The sequence below is a fragment of the Rhinoraja longicauda genome, chromosome 3, assembly GCF_053455715.1.
Source record: "Rhinoraja longicauda isolate Sanriku21f chromosome 3, sRhiLon1.1, whole genome shotgun sequence".
NCBI lineage: Eukaryota > Metazoa > Chordata > Chondrichthyes > Rajiformes > Arhynchobatidae > Rhinoraja > Rhinoraja longicauda.
Genome location: NC_135955.1, coordinates 38,801,221 through 38,819,722, shown reverse-complemented (window position 1 = coordinate 38,819,722; position 18,502 = coordinate 38,801,221). Strand labels below are relative to the sequence as shown.

General features: G+C 45.4%; 1 protein-coding gene and 1 long non-coding RNA gene across 7 annotated transcripts in view; both read right to left on the bottom strand.

The window, feature by feature from the left end:
* Window positions 1–8,924, bottom strand: part of LOC144591933 (uncharacterized) — a 93,032-nt gene extending 84,108 nt beyond the window's left edge. For 5 of the 6 annotated variants that reach the window (XM_078395966.1, XM_078395963.1, XM_078395960.1 and 2 more), the window contains exon 1: window positions 8,793–8,924. The gene's annotated coding sequence lies outside the window, so the exon portion shown is untranslated. Of the gene's footprint in view, window positions 1–8,711; window positions 8,771–8,792 lie in introns of those variants that run through there. The other variant, XM_078395961.1, reaches the window with a different exon arrangement.
* A 4,280-nt stretch (window positions 8,925–13,204) lies between these two features.
* LOC144592367 (uncharacterized) lies at window positions 13,205–17,427 on the bottom strand. The gene is made up of 3 exons (XR_013547119.1): window positions 17,319–17,427; window positions 13,807–13,972; window positions 13,205–13,313 (listed from the first exon to the last, which is right to left on the bottom strand). It is a non-coding gene; the product is annotated as an uncharacterized LOC144592367 (long non-coding RNA).
* Between the last annotated feature and the right edge of the window lie 1,075 nt (window positions 17,428–18,502).

Sequence of the window (18,502 nt, the reverse complement as noted above, 5' to 3'; positions counted from 1 at the left end):
CGCCGGGGTGTCCGTGAGTAGTCTCCAAAGAGTCGTAACGTCTTTCTGGTCGCCACTGGATTTTCAGAATGTTGAAAATGTTTCGGCGACAGTGGGTTTGACGCCAATGAGCGTAGGCGCTGTCGAAGGTTGTCGCCAGGTGACGTAGGTTGTCACCGGTGCTGAGATTGGTGAATTCCATTGGCGACTACCTTTGTCAACCTATGTCAACCGGTGACAGGTACTGGCGTCAAAACCGAAGGCCAAAATGACGTCAATTGTCTTCAGTTGTCGCCGACAGGGTCTTAGCTTGTCGCGGGTGGATGCAGGCTAACTTCGGTTGTCGCCTGTGTGGTTGTAGGTTGTCGTAGGTGCGGTCGTTGGTGGACGTCCTACTCGCGATGATTGGGTCGCCGGTAGCGTGACGTCGACTAGGTGGTAGGTTGTTGTAGCTTGTCGTAGACACCGTCGTAGGGGGGTCCAGTCGCTGGTTTTTCAGAGACCTGCTACGACTGACAGTCGCCTAAAAATAAATCGCCTAAGTGGGACAGGCCCTGAACAAGTAGAATGGATAAGGGAGACCCAGTGGATGTGGTGTATCTGGACTTTCAAAAAGCCTTTGACAAGGTCCCACACAAGAGATTAGTGTGCAAAATTAGAGCACATGGTATTGGGGGTAGCGTATTGACATGGATAGAGAACTGGTTGGCAGACAGGAAGCAAAGAGTAGGAATCAACGGGTCCTTTTCAGAATTGCAGGCAGTGACTAGTGGGGTGCTGCAAGGCTCCATGCTGGGACCTCAGCTATTTATATCTTAACGATTTAGACAAGGCAATTAAATGTAACATCTCCAAGTTTGCGGATGACACAAAGCTGTGTGGTATTGGGAGTTGTGAGGATGTTTTGAGGCTGCAGGGTGACTTGGATAGGTTGGGTGAATGAGCAGATGCAGTATAATGTGGATAAATGTGAGGTTATCCACTTTGGTGGCAGGAACAAGAAGGCAATTATCTGAATGGTCGACTCAAAAAGCTGGAGTAACTCAGCTGGACAGGTAACATCTCTGGAGAGAAGGAATGGATGACGTTTCGGGTCGAGACCCTTCTTCAGAAGCTGGAGTTCTGAAGAAGGGTGTAGGAGCTATTTGTGTTTACTAGCTGTCTTAGCATATTATATTACTTTGTATCTTGCTGTATTATTTTTGGACACTTGGGGGTTGTCGTGAGATGAATACATATATGGGTGTAACAGGCATATATGGACTGGGAGGAGCCAGAATTAGGAGTATAATTGGGAATGCCGAGACGTGATGCGTCAAACTCAAAGCTGTGGCGGGATACAATTCTTACTAGTTCTACGACGGGAGAAATACAAATCTGTTTGTATCACTACTTTAATAAACGGCTAATTAAACTGAAATGTCATGAAGATCTCTCTGCTGTTGTTTGCGTCAAGAATTATCACTCCACTCCTCCGTGAAGATGGCAAGCGGAGACGATTCGATGGGAAGGATTGAAGTTGCCACAACAAAGGGTCTCGACCCGAAACGTCACCCATTCCTTCTCTCCAAAGATGCTGCCTGTCCCCCTGTTACTCCAGCTTTTTGTGTCTATCTTCAGTTTAAACCAGCATCTGCAGCTCCTTCTTATACATTATCTGATTGGTGTCAGGTTAGGAAAAGGGGAGGTGCAACGGGACTTGGGTGTCACCTATGCTGAAGTGTAGTACACAAAGGAGCCATTTCAGTAGGCAAACCCCACCGTCTGCTATGCCTCTCGCAGTGTAATCGGTGTTTTGGGGGAACTATGTGTGATGATACCTTAAAAATACAGAATATATCTCATATATCAATTCGTAGATTTTTGTGATTTTTCTTTTAAAATGTTTCTGCAAGTTTCTGCCTACTAAAATGGCGCCATGACATACTACGTTTTTTAGGGTCAAGTGGTCTACCCTCTGCTCTATTATCTTTGTATAGGATATACCCCACACCAACTCATGCTAGACAGAGGGCAGGTTTGTTGGTGTCCTTTTAAGCAACCAAAGGCATTCCACTATCAACACAAATGTCAGCAGCCACATGTCCTTCCTGCTGCCTCGGTACAGCCCGAGCTTCACTCAGAGGCTGGGTGTTTGATCCTTAGTTGTCGACACAAACGAAGCCATCAGCAGTGTTATCACAGACCAGGCGACTGACATTCCAGTATTGCCTCAATTTCACAAAGGACAGAACTTTGTCCGACCTCACCCTTTATGGTACATTCATTCCAAACTCTACACAAGGAAATCTTTTTTCTTTCTTTCCCAACCTTGCCTCGGGAATAAGTCTTATATCACACATTTCTGATGTTTTATTTGCTTGTTGGAATAGAGAAATTATGACTCAACAGTTGTGTGTGGAATTCAAAAGACTCTTGACCAAATGTATTCTCTGAATGCATATCTTTTACTTAGAACACAACTTCCAATTGCCCCTTTTCAGTTGGATTTACCTACTTAAATAACTTACACAATCCATTTATCACACTCATTGTGGATCAAAATGGGGGAAGGAAGGGAAAAAGGAGGGAAATGTAGCAGCCGGAGATATAGAGTATGGGAGGACACTGAGATAAGTGCGAGATATCACAGAACAAAGCAGCACAGTGATGGTGGGTCACGTGATTGGCAACTAGTCAGTATTGTTAATGAGAACACAGCTGAGACAGCTGTACAGCCCTGTGAACTATCATATAAAAGGATCTCGACCCGAAATGTCACCCATTCCTTCTCTCCTGAGATGCTGCCTGACCTGCTGAGTTACTCCAGCTTTTTGTGATACCTTGTGAAAGGGACAGTCTGATGAATTACAAAAGCACACAGACACCCTTACAATTAAAACAATTGATGGCTGAGGTAAGTGGAACGGCGCGAGCAGGGATTTGAAAGGGTTAAAGAAACATTTAATCGTATGGATTTGGATTGGATTTAAAGCCATATGGAGCTAAGAAATGTCTGCAAAGTATGCCTTTAAAGGTATAAAAAGGTGTTTCATGAGATCTCCAGCAGTAATAACTCGAAACCAACAATTGTAGATGAAGACCCCGAGTTAGGGACTCAGAAAATAACTTGCTGCATCATATCCCAGCCATGTTCATCTGGAGCAGATAATATCTGAATACAAGCAGTGGGCTTGGGGAGTTATGGAACTAAAGTTAAGTAATTGTACGGCATTGTGAATCATTAAATTATTTGAACTAATTGTGATTCATAGTGTGGCATAGAATATTAATTGAGTAGTTATTAACAGTTACTGTCCGATATGTCTTATCGAGGGCTGCATTTAATTGGCAACAGGAAGCTGAAAATGTAAAAAATCTACTGCTGTGACAAGAAGAGTTGGTGAATCCAACCACCGCCAGTGATTTAATCAGAGAACCATCAGCTACACATCTCCACTGCAGAGCCACAAAGGGCAAATGTAATCTTGGAAAAACTACAAGGATTGAGTTTAGGCTGGAGGTGGGGAGGAGTCATAAACAGGTTTGGAGCTAGCTTAGACAATGAATTTGCCAAGAATAACAAAGGCATTATTTGGGTTGGTAGAACTGAGGAAAGAACAGAATCAATTCACCACTGTAGAAAGCAATGCTTTGCATGAAGAAAGGAGCAACAACCACATCAAAAGGAGGAATATTTGGTTTATTAGTAAAGACCCATGGAAGGTGTAGAATAAGAATACCAACAATATCTTAGTTGTATGAACAATGATGTGGTGCAGCAGAAGTAGATTAGGGATCAATTAATGACAGCAGAACAAGATCAATGAGAGTAAGGCAGAACAGCTAATTGTGATCACAATGTAAAAGTAGGGTAACTTGCATCAAATAATTTTTTACATCTTGCACATCGAACAGAAGTTATTATTTGACCCACTGTCCATGCTGACTTGCCAGCAAGCAATCCCATTAATCCTGTTCCCCCACTCCTTAACTCCATACACCCAGCAACATATTCTCTCTCACCCTTGCCCTTTGAGTCACATTGATTCATTATTGTTTGCCATTAATCTACAAATAATTTACAGTACCTAATTAACCTACCATACTATATTTAGGAAGCCAGAGTAAACTTGAGCATCCGGAGGAAAAATACAGTCACTGAGAGAAAGCACTAACTCCACATGACAGCCTTAAGGTCAAGATCACGGCTTGGATACGTTGGGTGAGTGGGCAGCTGCATGGCAGCTGCAGTTTAATGTGGATAATTGTGAGGTTATCCACTTTGGTGGCAAGAACAGGAAGGCAGATTATTATCTTCACCCCTGTTGTTTTTACATCTTTCCATAATCAGTCTACATACCTGTTGCTCTATCTTCTGCTGTTTATTGGGAGGCTTACAGTATAAGCCCAGGAGACCGATTCTTATTTTGATGCTCTCTCCAAATTGCCTTAATGGATGAGTCATCCAGTGCGTCATCTCACTGATTAGCAGAACAAATTTGTTTTAGATTGGTTTATTATTGTCACATGTACCGAGGCCCAGTGACAACTTTTTTGTTACATGTATCCACTCAAAAAGACTGTACATGATTACAGTCAAGCCATCCAGAGTGTACAGATAAGAACTCCGCCACTTCTTTTTCCCTCCTTCTCTATCATATCTGAAACACCAAAACCCAGAACGTGAGCAATTATTCCTGTCCCTCTCGCAACTAAGTCAGCTTAATGATGACAACATCATAGTTCCATGCACTGATCATCTTAGTTCAACTGCTTTATCTGTAATGCTCCTTGCACAATGGTATAAATTATAAGAAATAATAGAAAATTATTTTTAAAAACACCAGCTATATGTACAAGTCAAATAGGAATGACAAAAAAAAAACATTTCACAAACAAAATCGTATAGAGAGCTATGTAATGCTTGTATAAATCACTTATTTCATCATCCACTGGCTGTGAATTTTTACAGAATAAGCCAACATTGTTAAAAGGTGCTGTTAAAAACAAGAGTTCCTTTCTCATTATATGAATTGATCAATGTAATTTTCTTTGCCCAAAACAACACTTAGCCATGGAATTAAAGAACATTTGAATTTATGCAAGCACCATCTCCCTAGCCCAACTCTCATCCCTAGAGTGTAGGGCTTATCCCTAGAGTGTAGGGATAACAGGAACATCTATGCCAGATTCCTGTTTATTAACAGTGGCTCTGAATTCACCATAGTTCTAACCAAACTCATCCCCCAACCTACGACTGAACCCCTCTCTGCAACTGATCCTTGATTTACTGACCAATAGCAAGGATAGGCAAACAAACATCCTCTCCAATAATTCTCAATTGATACTCCACAAGACTGCATTCTTAGCCCTTTACTATACTGTATACACTGACGATTATGCAGCCAAATTCAGCTGCAACCCAGTCTGCATTTCCTCATAAGGATAAAGAAATTCAGCATGTCTCCAATGGCGCTTACTAATTTCTAGAGCTACATCATAGAAAACATCCTCGCCAGATGCATTGCAGCTTGGTAGGGCAACTGCTCTGCCATAACTACAAGAAAATGCCGTGTTGCGGGCATAACCCAGTCCATCTCACGCAAACAACCCCACACTCTCCCCAATCAACTCCATCTATGCTTCACACTCCCCCAGAACAGCCATCTTAATCAAGGGCAACTCACACCCCAGTCGTTCACTCTTCTCCCCTATTCTGTCAGGCAGGAGATATAAAATCCTTAAAAGCACATTGCGCGATATTTAAGAACAGCCTCCTTCCTGTTATCACACTCTTAAAGAGACCTCTCATCTGCCAAGGTTGAATTTGCAATCTTTCATTCTACCTCATTGTGGCCCTTGCATTCCTGTTTTATCCTCTACTTTCTCAGTAGCTGTAATATTATATTCTGTATTTTCTTTTCTTTGAGAAAAATAAAATATTTTGCTGCATCTCAGTACACACGACAATACCAAAAATACCATGAATCAACACCAAAAACAATGTAACAAATCACTGCAGTTGATTTGTACCCAACACAATCTCACAAATACCAATGAAATAATTAAACCACTATATTGATGGTGGTTTAGGGACAAATAGAGAGATAACATAATTCGATTGTACAAAGGGTTCAGGATGTCTTGTACATGAAATACAAAGTTAACATCCAGGTACAGCAAGTAACAAGAAAGCCAAAAAGAATGCCGGACTTCTTTTACAAAGTGGATGGAGCAATTTGTAGAATTGTGTATGGATGTAGGAAAGAAAATTGCAGATGCTGGTTTAAATCGAAGGTAGACGCAAAATGCTGGAGTAACTCAGCTGGTCAGGCAACATCTCTGGAGAGAAGGAATGGGTGATGTTTCGGGTCGACCCTTCTTCAGAATGTATGGTGGTAGACATTTACTTTTGGATGCACTTCAGAAAGGTTTATTAGTTTGATTATTCTGATGAAAGGGTTTTCAAATGAGGAAAGATTAAGTTGGTTGGGCAACATTCTTTGAATTGGAGGATAAAAGTAATCTCATAGATGTATGTAGGATTTTGAGAAGGATTTACAAAGAAGCTGCTTTCTCAAATTTCATTTCGCTTTAAGTAAACCCAGACATGATGTAATACACGAATACAAGTCCAAGCATGATTTAACATCTCATTACAGTGAGAATTTCATTGTTTTATCCGGGACATACACTGATGAGCCAAAACATCATGTCATCAGGGGGACTTTGACCGATCTGCGGCTACGCAGCCCCATACGCAGCAGGGTGTGATGCACTGTGTATTGTGACACATTCCTCCCATGACCACTGTTAACATTTTCTGTGACTTGTGCCACAGTAGACCTTCTGTCAGTTCAGACCAGATGGGATAGCTTTCGTTACCCTCGCGCATCGATGAGTCTTGGCACCCTGTCATTCAGTTTGTGGTTTGTCCCTCCTCGGACCACTGTCGGTAGGTACTCACCACTGCTGACTGGGAGCACCCCACAAGCCTTGCCGTTTCAGAGATGCTCTGACCGAGTTGTCTGGCAATAACAATTTGGCCCTTGTCAAAATCGCTCAGGTCTTTACTCCTGCCCATTTCTCCTGCATCCAACACATCAACTTCAGGAACTGACTGTTCACTTGCTGCCTAATATCCCACCCCTTGACAGGTGCCATTGTAACAAGATAATCAATGTTATTCACTTCACCTGTCAGAGGCCATAATATTTTGGCTCATCGATGTATGACAATAAAACACTCTTGACAAAGAAAGAGCACCGGGTTCCTATTATGCTGATCTATCAGCCTGTGTGTGAATCTCTGGTGTGCAACCTGATACTGCTGAGAACCAAGAGGCGACCAACAATATTTGAAGAAGCTGATGGCACAATTTTAGCATTTTACTTCCCCTTGTGTCAGGCGTTATATTACATTAACATTATTGAAATATTATAATAGGAAATGATGTAAACTGTAAGAGAGTCGAAATATAGAAAGTTAACACTCTATGACTCTATGACTCTAAAAGGTGAGTGTTTTACGGGCATCTCTGGCAAGAAGTGAGTCGCACCACAATTTCCACACCATTTAATTCGTGGGGATAAATTAAGTTTCGTGAGAGTAAAAATCCCCCCCCCTCCCCCTCTATGTACCGACAACGGAACGAAGAAACGTCTAACTTACAAATACAAATCTTAATGTTCTGATAATGACCCCGCTGTAGATAAATGGACGTCCTGTTGCCACGAGTTAAGAAAGTAACCAAGCCCCTCCACACGGGCGAGTGGGAGATGGGAGTGGGAGATGGGAGTGGGAGGGGGGACTGGGGAGTGGAGAGTGGGAGGGGGGACTGAGAGTGGGAGGGGGGACTGGGAGTGGGGAGGTGGGAAGGGGGGAGTGGGAGGTGGTGGGAGGGAGTGGGGAGTGGGAGGTGGTGGGAGGGAGGAGTGGGAGGTGGTGGGAGGGAGGAGTGGGAGGTGGTGGGAGGGAGGAGTGGGAGGTGGTGGGAGGGGGGAGTGGGAGGTGGTGGGAGGGGGGAGTGGGAGGTGGTGGGAGGGGGGAGTGGGAGGTGGTGGGAGGGGGGAGTGGGAGGTGGTGGATGGGGGGAGTGGGAGGTGGTGGATGGGGGGAGTGGGAGGGGGGAGTGGGAGGTGGTGGGAGGGGGGAATGGGAGGTGGTGGGAGGGGGGAGGTAGTGGGGAGTGGGGAGTGGGAGGTGGTGGGAGGGGGGAGTGGGAGGTGGTGGGAGGGGGGAGTGGGGAGGTGGGAATGGTAGGGGGGAGGTGGTCGGTGCCGCCTCACGGGGCCGCAGGGCAGCGGCGGATCCCCAGCCCAGGCCTGGCTGGGGGCGGACGGGGGAGACATCCCCCAGACCACAACAACTACCACCGTGTGCCAGATCCTCGCCTTCATCCCAATGTAGTAATAAACACGCTTCAAGGACACTAAACATAAACATGTTTATTACACTTGACTTGCATCATCCATCGAGGCGAGGATCTGACACCGAGTACTGGCGCCCCGATCAACAACAGACACCGGGCGGGCGGGCGGGCGGGCGGGCGGTACTAGGATACCGAGATCAACAACAGATACCGAGCGGGAGGGAGGGAGGGAGGGAGGCGCGACGCAGCTCACCTGAGCCCAGTCTCCCCTCTTGCCGCCCGGTCCCCCTCCCCCTCGCCCCCTCCCCCTCTCCAGCTCCCCCCCTCCCCTCCGCCCCCTCCCCCTCCCCCTCCGGCCCCGCTCCCCTCCCCGGCTCACTTTAGCCCTATGGCTCCGATCCGGTCTATAGTCCAGTCTAGTCTAGTCTAGTCCGGTCCGGTCCTCCCCGCCCAGGCTCACCTTGGTCCCGGCTCGGCTTGGTCCCAGCTGGGCTGCACCTGGGCAAGTGGCGGCCTCTCGCCGCCCTCCCAAAGGTCCATCCTTCCTTCCCATTGACGGAGGCGCCGCCCAATCAACTAACGAACCGCCTCCTCCTCCTCCGCCAGCTGCGCGTGAGTATCACGGAAACAAACCGCGTTTCCATCGTCACCGTGCCAACTATCTATCTACCTCCTATGTATAGAAAGGAACTGCGGATGCTGGTTCAAATCGACGATAGACACAAAATGCTGGAGTAACTCGATGGGATTGGGAGCATCTCTGGAGTTGCCTACAGTTACTATATCCATGGACTATCCCAGAGTGGAACATCCTTCCCGACACCACCAGATGTGCACCAACCTTGACAACTTGGACATCTCACCAAACTTGCCCACATAAAAATCTAAATAACCTTTTTGCAACCAGTACCCACGCGAGCAAAACCTGCCCAAGATAGCCCAGCTGTTGGCGGTTGTGCAGCAGAAAACAGAAACAAACAGAGGGAAGGAATGGGAAACATCATCCATTCCTTCTTCCCAGAGATGCTGCCTGTCCCGTTGAGTTACTCCAGCATTTTGTGTCTATCAGCTATCTCCTATCTATTTTAATCCCATTTTCCAGTTCTTAGCCACAGCCTTCCAAATTATGGAGTATCAAATCGTCATCAAAATACTACTTAAATGTTGTGGAAAACGCTCATCAGAAGGAACGTCTCAAACCATCCTCTAGATGAAAAAAAATCTCTAAATCAGTCCTCTGATTTTAGACTTCTATGTAATGGAGAAACGTTTTACACTATCTACCAAATTCATGCCCCTTATTTTGCATACGTCAATCAGGACTCCCTTAGCTTCCTCCACTCATCCAATGTCTCCAAATCACTGGACAGCTCTATCTGAGGCAATATCCTGATAAATCTCTTGCACCCTTTTCACTTCACCACCTCCCAGTTAAATGGATCATCCTCGGTAATTTCATTGAATGTGACAGAAATTACAGACAATGATCCATTTAACATGAAGATGGCGAAGTGGATGGTAAGGTAAAGGAAACCCTACCCATGGTCTTGTTGGCAGGTAAGAGGGTGAGAGCAGAAGTACAGGAAATAGAGAAATTGAATTTGAAATAACTCATAAGGCAAGTATATACATAATGAATGGTAGTAATCTACACAGTGCTGAGGAATAATGGATCTTGGTATACATCACCAAGAAGGTGCCATCACCAGAAACATTCCGCCCCTGATTGAATTCAGCAATTTCAAATACCCAGTTTTTCCAGGTTGTATCTGAACTGGTCAGTTCTGCTGAGAAATTATTAACTGTACATTAATTCTTTTTTTTTCTCTCTACAGTTGCTGCTCAATAAATTATTTCCAGCATTCTCTTTAAGTTCAAGCAGCTGTTGTATTCTGTATCTCATGGTTCCAGCAGGTTTTCTCACCTCTGTTGCCTTATTCTCCTATTTATATCTTCTTCAGACCAATGAAGTGATTAACAAAACCATTACATCTCTCTTATCACCAACACTTTTGTCAATCAGTCTCCGTTGGTCTCCAATCTATCACAGGTATACTCTTTAATCCGCTTGAACTGTTTGTCTCTTCACAGAGGATGCCTGGTCTGGTAAGTATTTCCATCATTTCCTGATTTTATTTCAGGATTTCAGCCTCTGCCGCCTTTTTGCCATTTGATTATCTAACTCTTTAGATTTATAAAACAACTTATTGCATCACACCAAACAATGAAAACCAGTTCAAATCTATTGTAAATAGTAAAATTTGACATTCAACAATGGAACAATGGTTAATTAATTACTGACATTGAACTACTTTAGATAGAACATAAAGTGCTGGAGGAACTCAGCAGCGAGGTTGAGTAGGATCTGTGGAGAGAATGAACAGGTGATGTTTCAGGTTGGGACCTGTCTTCAGACGGATTCCCTCCCTAGATTATACCTGACCCATAGAGTTCCTCCAGCACTTTGTGTTCTACTCAAGATTTCAGCACTTGTAGTTCCATGTGTCTACAAATGCCATTTGGTACTGGTTTATTATTGTAAAGCAATACAAAACAATCGCGAGACCTTCATTGTTCAATGAACATGATCGCCGTGGATGCCCTCAGGTAAGACTGAAGCATCTAAAGAGTCAGAGCATGTGACTGCCCCTCCTCCTTAATATCCTTCTGGCCAATGTACAATGACTGGAGAAGAAGGTAGAAGTCTTTTGAACAAGACTGCTGTATCTGATGAATCTGAGGATGGAACAGCCGGTGGTAGATTTCAACCATTCCATCTATCAAGGATGTTCTCCGCCGTCATCCTGACTGCAGTCCACAGCTTGCCTCAGGCAGACTGCAGGTTAGAACTTGAGGAAATGAGTACCATGATCACATAACAGTGCACGACGACACCTTTCTCATCATCATTGTGGAATTCAATAAGGTGAGCCTGAAGTCGTATCTGCCAGATCACCAATAATATATCATCATCATCCCCAGAGGACACAGCATACACGATCACTTACGGTTACTTACCATTTTAATGCCCCTTCCCATGGTGAAAGCTACAGTGGCAGACATTACACCCTCTCCAGCACCTGAGAGCAACACCTTCACTGTGCAGGAGTATGACGTTAAGCGAGTGCTCAGAGCAGTGAATCCCAGGAAAGCTGCAGGCCCCGATGGTGTGACGGGCAGAGTGCTGAGGGAATGTGCAGACCAATTATCTGAGGTCTTCACAAAAATCTTCAACCTGTCCCTTTTAAAATCCACCATCCCTCCCTGCCTGAAGTCCGCCATAATCATCCCACTGCCGAAAAAGCCTGTCATCAGCGGTCTTAACGACTACCGTCCGGTAGCACTCACACCGGTCATCACAAAGTGCTTCGAGAGACTGGTCCTGCAGCACATCAAAGCCAGCCTCCCACCCACCTTCGACCCATACCAGTTTGCCTACAGAGCAAATAGGTCTACAGGGGATGCCATCGACACTGCTCTTCACACTGCACTGACCCACCTTGAACACCAGGGGAGCTATGTGAGGATGCTCTTTCTCGACTTCAGCTCTGCCTTTAACACGGTCATCCCGAGCAGACTGGTCACCAAACTTTCCGACCTTGGATTTTCCCTAACCATCTGCAAATGGATCAAGGACTTCCTGACCAACCGCCCCCAGACAGTCAAAATAGGCCCTCACCTCTCCTCCACCATTACACTGAGCACCGGCTCACCACAGGGCTGTGTGTTGAGCCCCATCCTTTACTCCCTCTACACTCACGACTGCGCCCCCACCCATCCCACCAACACCATCATCAAGTTCGCGGATGACACGACTGTGGTTGGACTTATCTCAGAAGGAGATGAGACAGCCTATAGGGATGAAATCCAAAGGCTGGCAGCATGGTGTTCAGTGAACAATCTGGTCCTGAACTCCTCCAAAACAAAGGAACTTATAATTGACTTTAGAAAAACCAGTGGAGATTACGACCCACTCTACATCAATGGGGTCTGCGTGGAAAGGGTACCAGCTTTCAGGTTCCTGGGTACGCACATCGCAGAGGATCTCACCTGGTCTACCAACACCATCACCACAGTAAAGAAGGCACAGCAGAGACTCCACTTCCTGAGGATCCTCAGGAAAACCAACCTGCAGGAGAAGCTCATGTTGTCCTTCTATCGCTGCTCCATCGAGAGTGTGCTGGCATACTGTATAACCACATGGTATGCCAGCTGCTCAGAAAAGGACAGGAAGGCCCTTCAGAGGGTCATCACGACGGCCCAGAAAATCATCGGCTGCTCACTGCCCTCCCTGGAGCACCTGTTCAGCCTGCGCTGCCTCAGTAGAGCAGGCAAAATAATAAAAGATCCATCCCACCCCGGCCACCGTCTGTTTGTTCATCTGCCCTCTGGTCGACGTTTCAGGTCAATCAAATCCCGAACAAACAGACTTAAGAACAGTTTTTACCCCAGGGCCATACGAGAACTGAACACTACCTGTGCACTAGGCAACACCGTTAAAAAATCTTGTACTTAATTTAATTGTATTTATGTATTTATTTGTTTTTGCATTTATTGCATATATGTTTGTACGCACCGTCAGGATTGGCTGTTTTTTAATTTCGTTGTACTCGTTGCAATGACAATAAATGAATATTATTATTATTATTATTATCTTCATACCAAGCTTTCAGTCCTGGGCCTCTTTCATTGCTTAAGATGTGACCAGTGGTGAGATCACGTTGGAGGTGACGGAAATGGTGGAGTATAATGTGTTGGATACGGAGGCTGGTGGGGTGAAAGGTCAAGTCAAGTCAAGTCAATTTTATTTGTATAGGTCATTTAAAAACAACCCACGTTGACCAAAGTGCTGCACATCTGATTAGGAAAAAAAATGAAACATACAGTGAGGACATGGGAAACACTATCCTTGTTCTGTCTGGGATGAGGGGCAGCAAGAGCAGGGCTATGGATGCAGTGGAGGCACAGGCGAGGGATCCATCTATGACAGAAGGGGGAAAACCACATTTAGTAAAGAAAGTAGACATTTCATATGTCCTAGAATGGAAAGTCTCATCTTGGGAGCAGATGCGGCCGAGACGAAGGAAGGAATTAAGAATAGGGAATAGACACAGAGGTGGGAGGAAGTGTAGTCCAGATAACTGCGAGAGTCAATAGATTATATATACTTGCTTTACTGAAACATATTGGCTACACTTGATTCTGCCAATTTGGTATATTTATCATGAAAAGCAAGATCCCGGTGGAAAACACCACCCTTGCTTTCTCCCAATGAGCCAATTTAAAATTCAACTGTCCAGTTTACAGTGGATTCACTTGGCTTTTAGGCAATGAATGGTAGTGGATCAGATCGCAGCAATTAAATACTCTTGTGCGGAAAATATAACAAGGAAGCAATGAGTGTGTCATACTAGGAATAGAGGGCTGATAGCTTTGGACTGTGATAGGATTCATCTCATGGTATTAGGACTTACTTAGAGTCAACCTGCTGCCACATTCAGCATAATGCTGTTCTTTCTGAAGAAGTCAGGTAAACCCATACGTCCACAGGCATTGAAGGCACCAATTGTGCTGGATGTGATCCATCTTGCTCTTACTTCAGGGCAGGGAGCAGTCTGAAATTACCAGTGAATCTGTGGACTGATCAGTAACAGGAAATAGCCTGCATTAATTAACCTGCCAAACCTGATGGCACCACTAAGCAGCATTATTAACAGGCTTAATCATATAGGTCAGGCGAACGACAACAAACAGAGACAGCAGAAGCAGCTTCATAACTTCTGCTGCCTCAAACGCAAGAAGAAAATATAGGTATTTCTATACTGGGAAAAAGACCTTCCTGATTACATTTAATTTGCTGCTCTAAGTCAGCTTTGGTTGAGTTTGAATAATAATTCAGGTCTGACTCAGCCTACTGGTGATGGGTTAAGGTTGCTGATTGGCTGGATGCTGTTTCCTTTTCCAGACCATCTTGACGAGTGCACGTTCCAGGAGAGATGAATGTTGGGTTTGCTCCCATCACACCACCACAGTGCAGTGGCTGTGGAAAGGGAGAGCCCTTCTCATCAGATCCTTCAGCCAGAATGTTCTCAGCATCAATGTTCTGGTAATGAGGCATTCCACCAAATGACAGTGTCAGTCTTCTCAGGGAACCCAGCAGTACATATAAGAAAATAACTGCAGATGCTGGTACAAATCGATTTATTCACAAAATGCTGGAGTAACTCAGCAGGTCAGGCAGCATCTCAGGAGAGAAGGAATGGGTGACGTTTCGGGTCGAGACCCTTCTTCAGACTTCTTCAGAGTCTGAAGAAGGGTCTCGACCCGAAATGTCACCCATTCCTTCTCTCCTGAGATGCTGCCTGACCTGCTGAGTTACTCCAGCATTTTGTGAATAAACCCAGCAGTACATACTACCTTGTCCACACAATGTTTTTGAAGCATAGCCAGGCAATGCCAGCCACAATCTTGTGGTACCAGAGCTACAAAAAGAGCACTTACCACATCCTTTTTCCGGCCCATGTCAAGAAACCTTGGGCCTCTCCCATTCTGGGCTTCCTCGTATCAAATTATCATTCGATTATTGCAAAATAGAAGGAATTTAAATATACTTCTGAGGTAAACTCTTTAATTCAATTGGTTGTCCAGCCAGCTTGATGGCTTTACAGATGTTATAATTGAAATTCCATTCGAACTCATATCTGACAGCAACTAATTTTGAAAGTGTAGTTCTGTGAATGCTATATTTTTCCGGGTTGACAATCAAAAAAATTTCCCCAGTGTGGAAATATCATTATTTAAAAGGCATAGCTTTAAGTCAAATGGACAAAGTTTAAAGGTGACAGGTCGGGCAAGTGTTTTGCACGGAGTGGGTGATGCATGGATTGCAGAAGAGGCAGATACTGTTGAAGTCTCAGCAAAAGGAAAGATAATTAAGCTACAAGACGAGTGGAAAATTGATAAAGAGAAGATCGAAAGAGACTGGCTGTACCTAAAGTAAATAGATTACCAGGTCCTGAAGGGATACATCCTAGATTATTAAAGCAAATAAGGATGTTAAAACAAAGCTAAAATCCTCCAAACCTTTATGGATACATTGGTGGGGAATGAGGTCTGCAATAGCAAATGAAGAAGGGCTATAAGATCCAGTCATCTTAACCTTGAGGGCAGGGCCGGATTAAGCTAGTGCGGGGCCTGTAGCTTGGGTTGCCAACTTCCTCACTCCCAAATATGGGACAAGGTGATGTCACCGCCCCGGACCCCACGTGACGTTCACCCAGCCAGCGGTCACGTGCTCCCGCTCCACCAATGGCAGCTGCCCGGTCTGGGAGGTGGGTTGCTGCACAACCTCCATTAGGTAGCAACTGGGCCTACACTGTCCAAAGGTTAGGGTTGCCAATTGTCCCGTATGAACCGGACATCCCATATTTTGGGCTCAATTGGCTTGTCCCATTGACCGTCCTTGTCCCATATTAGGCCTGGAGGCGCTGTAAGACCCAGACGCTGTAGGCCCAGACAGTGTACATAGGAAAAAACTGCAGGTGCTGATTAAAATCTGTGCCTACTTTCCGGAGGTCGGAACAGTGTAGATCCGGGCACCACCTAACGGAGGTTGCATAGCAACCCGCCTCCCGGCCCGGGCGGCCGCCATTGGTCGAGCAGGAGCACGTGGCCGCTGGCTAAATGAAATTACGTGGGGGGGGGGGGGGCAGGGCGGTGACGTCACATTGTCCCGTATTTGGGAGTGCTATAGTTGGCACCTCTCCTGCAGGTAGACACAAAGTGCTGGAGTAACTCAGCGGGTCAGGCAGCATCTCAGGAACTGCTGAGCTCGGGTCGAGACCCTTCCGAAGGGTGGTGACCCGAAACATCACCCATTTTCTACTGGAACTCCATGAGGCGGGTGGTGAGGACTTCACCATGGACGATGAGGGCGATGAAAGTATCCACAAACTGAAGGAGAAGGTGAAGAAGAGGTAGGGGCTGGGATTTGGCTCAGAGGAAGTTGCTCAATCCAGGCTGCGAGAGGACTATGACTCCGTGGAGCAAGACGGCGACGACCCAGACCCTCAACGCTGGGTGGAGGGGTGGATCCTGTTTGTGACCGGGTTCCACGAGGACATCCACGACAAGTTTTGCTGAGTACGGTGAGATCAAGAACCTGGACCGACGCACCGGCTACCTCAAGGGCTGCACTCTGGTGGAGTACGAGACCTAGGCTACAAGAAGGCGCAGGCGGCCATGAAGGGTTTGAACGGGTCGGAGCTAGTCGGGCAGCTCATCAGCGTGGACTGGGGCTTCGTCAAGGGGCCTCCTAGGAGCAAGAGGCGGAGTGGCCGCAGGACCAGCCGGACCTGGCCGGACCGGAATCATCACTGAGCCGGGACTGAGTGCGGAGCGACTGATGGGACGGAGCGCCGGGGACCAACACACACCCACAGATCGCCGTGCCCAAACTGAGCCGGGCCTTACAGGGGCCGTTTAATTTCAGTCGGCACTGGTGTGGGGCTGGGGAGAGGGTGGGAAGGGAAGGATAAGGTTGGCTTGTGCAAAACAACACTCAGAAATAAAGTATTTTGGTTGGTTTTTTTTAATTCAGTCTGAAGAAGTATTTAGTGCGGGGCCCACGAAAATGCATAGCATATGCTTTTGCTACTAGGTTAATCCGACACTGCTTGATGGCGGGAAACATTAATGAGACAAATCAGTAGTTGTACAAGTGGGGATTGATCAGAGAAATCAAACATACATCTGTTGAAGGCAAATAGTATTTAACTAACTTCAAAGAAAACAAAGGGAATGTAAATGATGTGCTGTTCAAACGATATTTGATAAAGTGTCACTTAATTGGCTTGTTACCAATAGAATGAAAGGAGAAGTGGCAGCAGCAAACAAAACAGCCTTTGGCTGTACGGCGGAACACAGGACAATGAACTCAACTAAAGTCAAACGAAACTAAACTAAAGCATGATAGGAAATTACTTACATAGCAGAAAGCAGAGCAGAAGTTCTTCAAACATGAGGGAAGGATACAGTGGAATTCCCCAGGCACTAGATCCACTACTTTTCTTTGGCAGGACAGTGGTTGACCTCCATAAAACAGACCAGGTTGAGAGAGGCCATGATGGAAGTCTAAAAGTTGATCACTGACAAGATAATAGACCAGAGAACATAAAACAAAGCTTGGTAGACAAAAAAAGCAGAAGTGGCATAAAAAAATATTTTATGTAGTATGTGGCTAGAGTCTGCAGAGTATTGTGTGCAGTTCTGGTCACCCCTTTACAAGAAGGATGTGGAGGCTTTCAAGAGGGTACAGAAGAGGTTTAGCAGGACAGTGGACCAGATTATTTGTAAGGAGAGGATGGACAAACTTGGATTGTTTTCTAAGGAGCATTTGAGGCCAAGGGAAGTCCTGATAGAAGTTTATAGATTTATGAGAGGAAGAGACAGGGTAGACAGTCAGATCTTTTTTTTTTCAGAGTGGAAATGTCAAACACCAGAGAGATTAGCTATAAAGTCAGACACAGAAAATTTTATGGAAAATTTAATATAAAGATGAAGATTAGACTTTATTGCCTTCCATCACAGTGAGGAATGTGGGGAATCCGTTGTGGTGGATGTTTATGTTAACTTTTATGTAGTTATGTGTCTTGTTGCTTCTTTTTAGTATGGCTGTGTGGTAATTTAAGTATCACTGTACCTTAATTGGTACATGTGACAATAAACAGACCTTTGAACCTTGAGATGCACAGGGTACGCTTTTTTTCACAGTGCTGTAGATGCCTGGAATATGCTACCCGAAGTGTTGAGGGAAGCAGATATGACAATTATGTTGTACAAAATTTTAGATAAACACTTATTCCTGGTGTGTGGAAGACTGTGCATGGAAAACTGTGTGCCAACGAAGACAATCTGAGTGTTCCCCAATGGATGAACTGCGAGGTTAAGGCCAGGTCCGCTGCATACAAGTCAAACAATCCCAAGTGGTACAAGAAGACTCGCTATGATCTCTGCAGATCATCAAGGATGCCAAGAGACAATACCGGAACAAACTCGAGTCCCAGTATTATCACTCAGACACACGGAGAATGTGGCAAGGTCTGAATACCATAATGGCTGCAAAGTAAGATCAGGCAACATCATTGGTGATAGTGCGACCCCACCTGATGA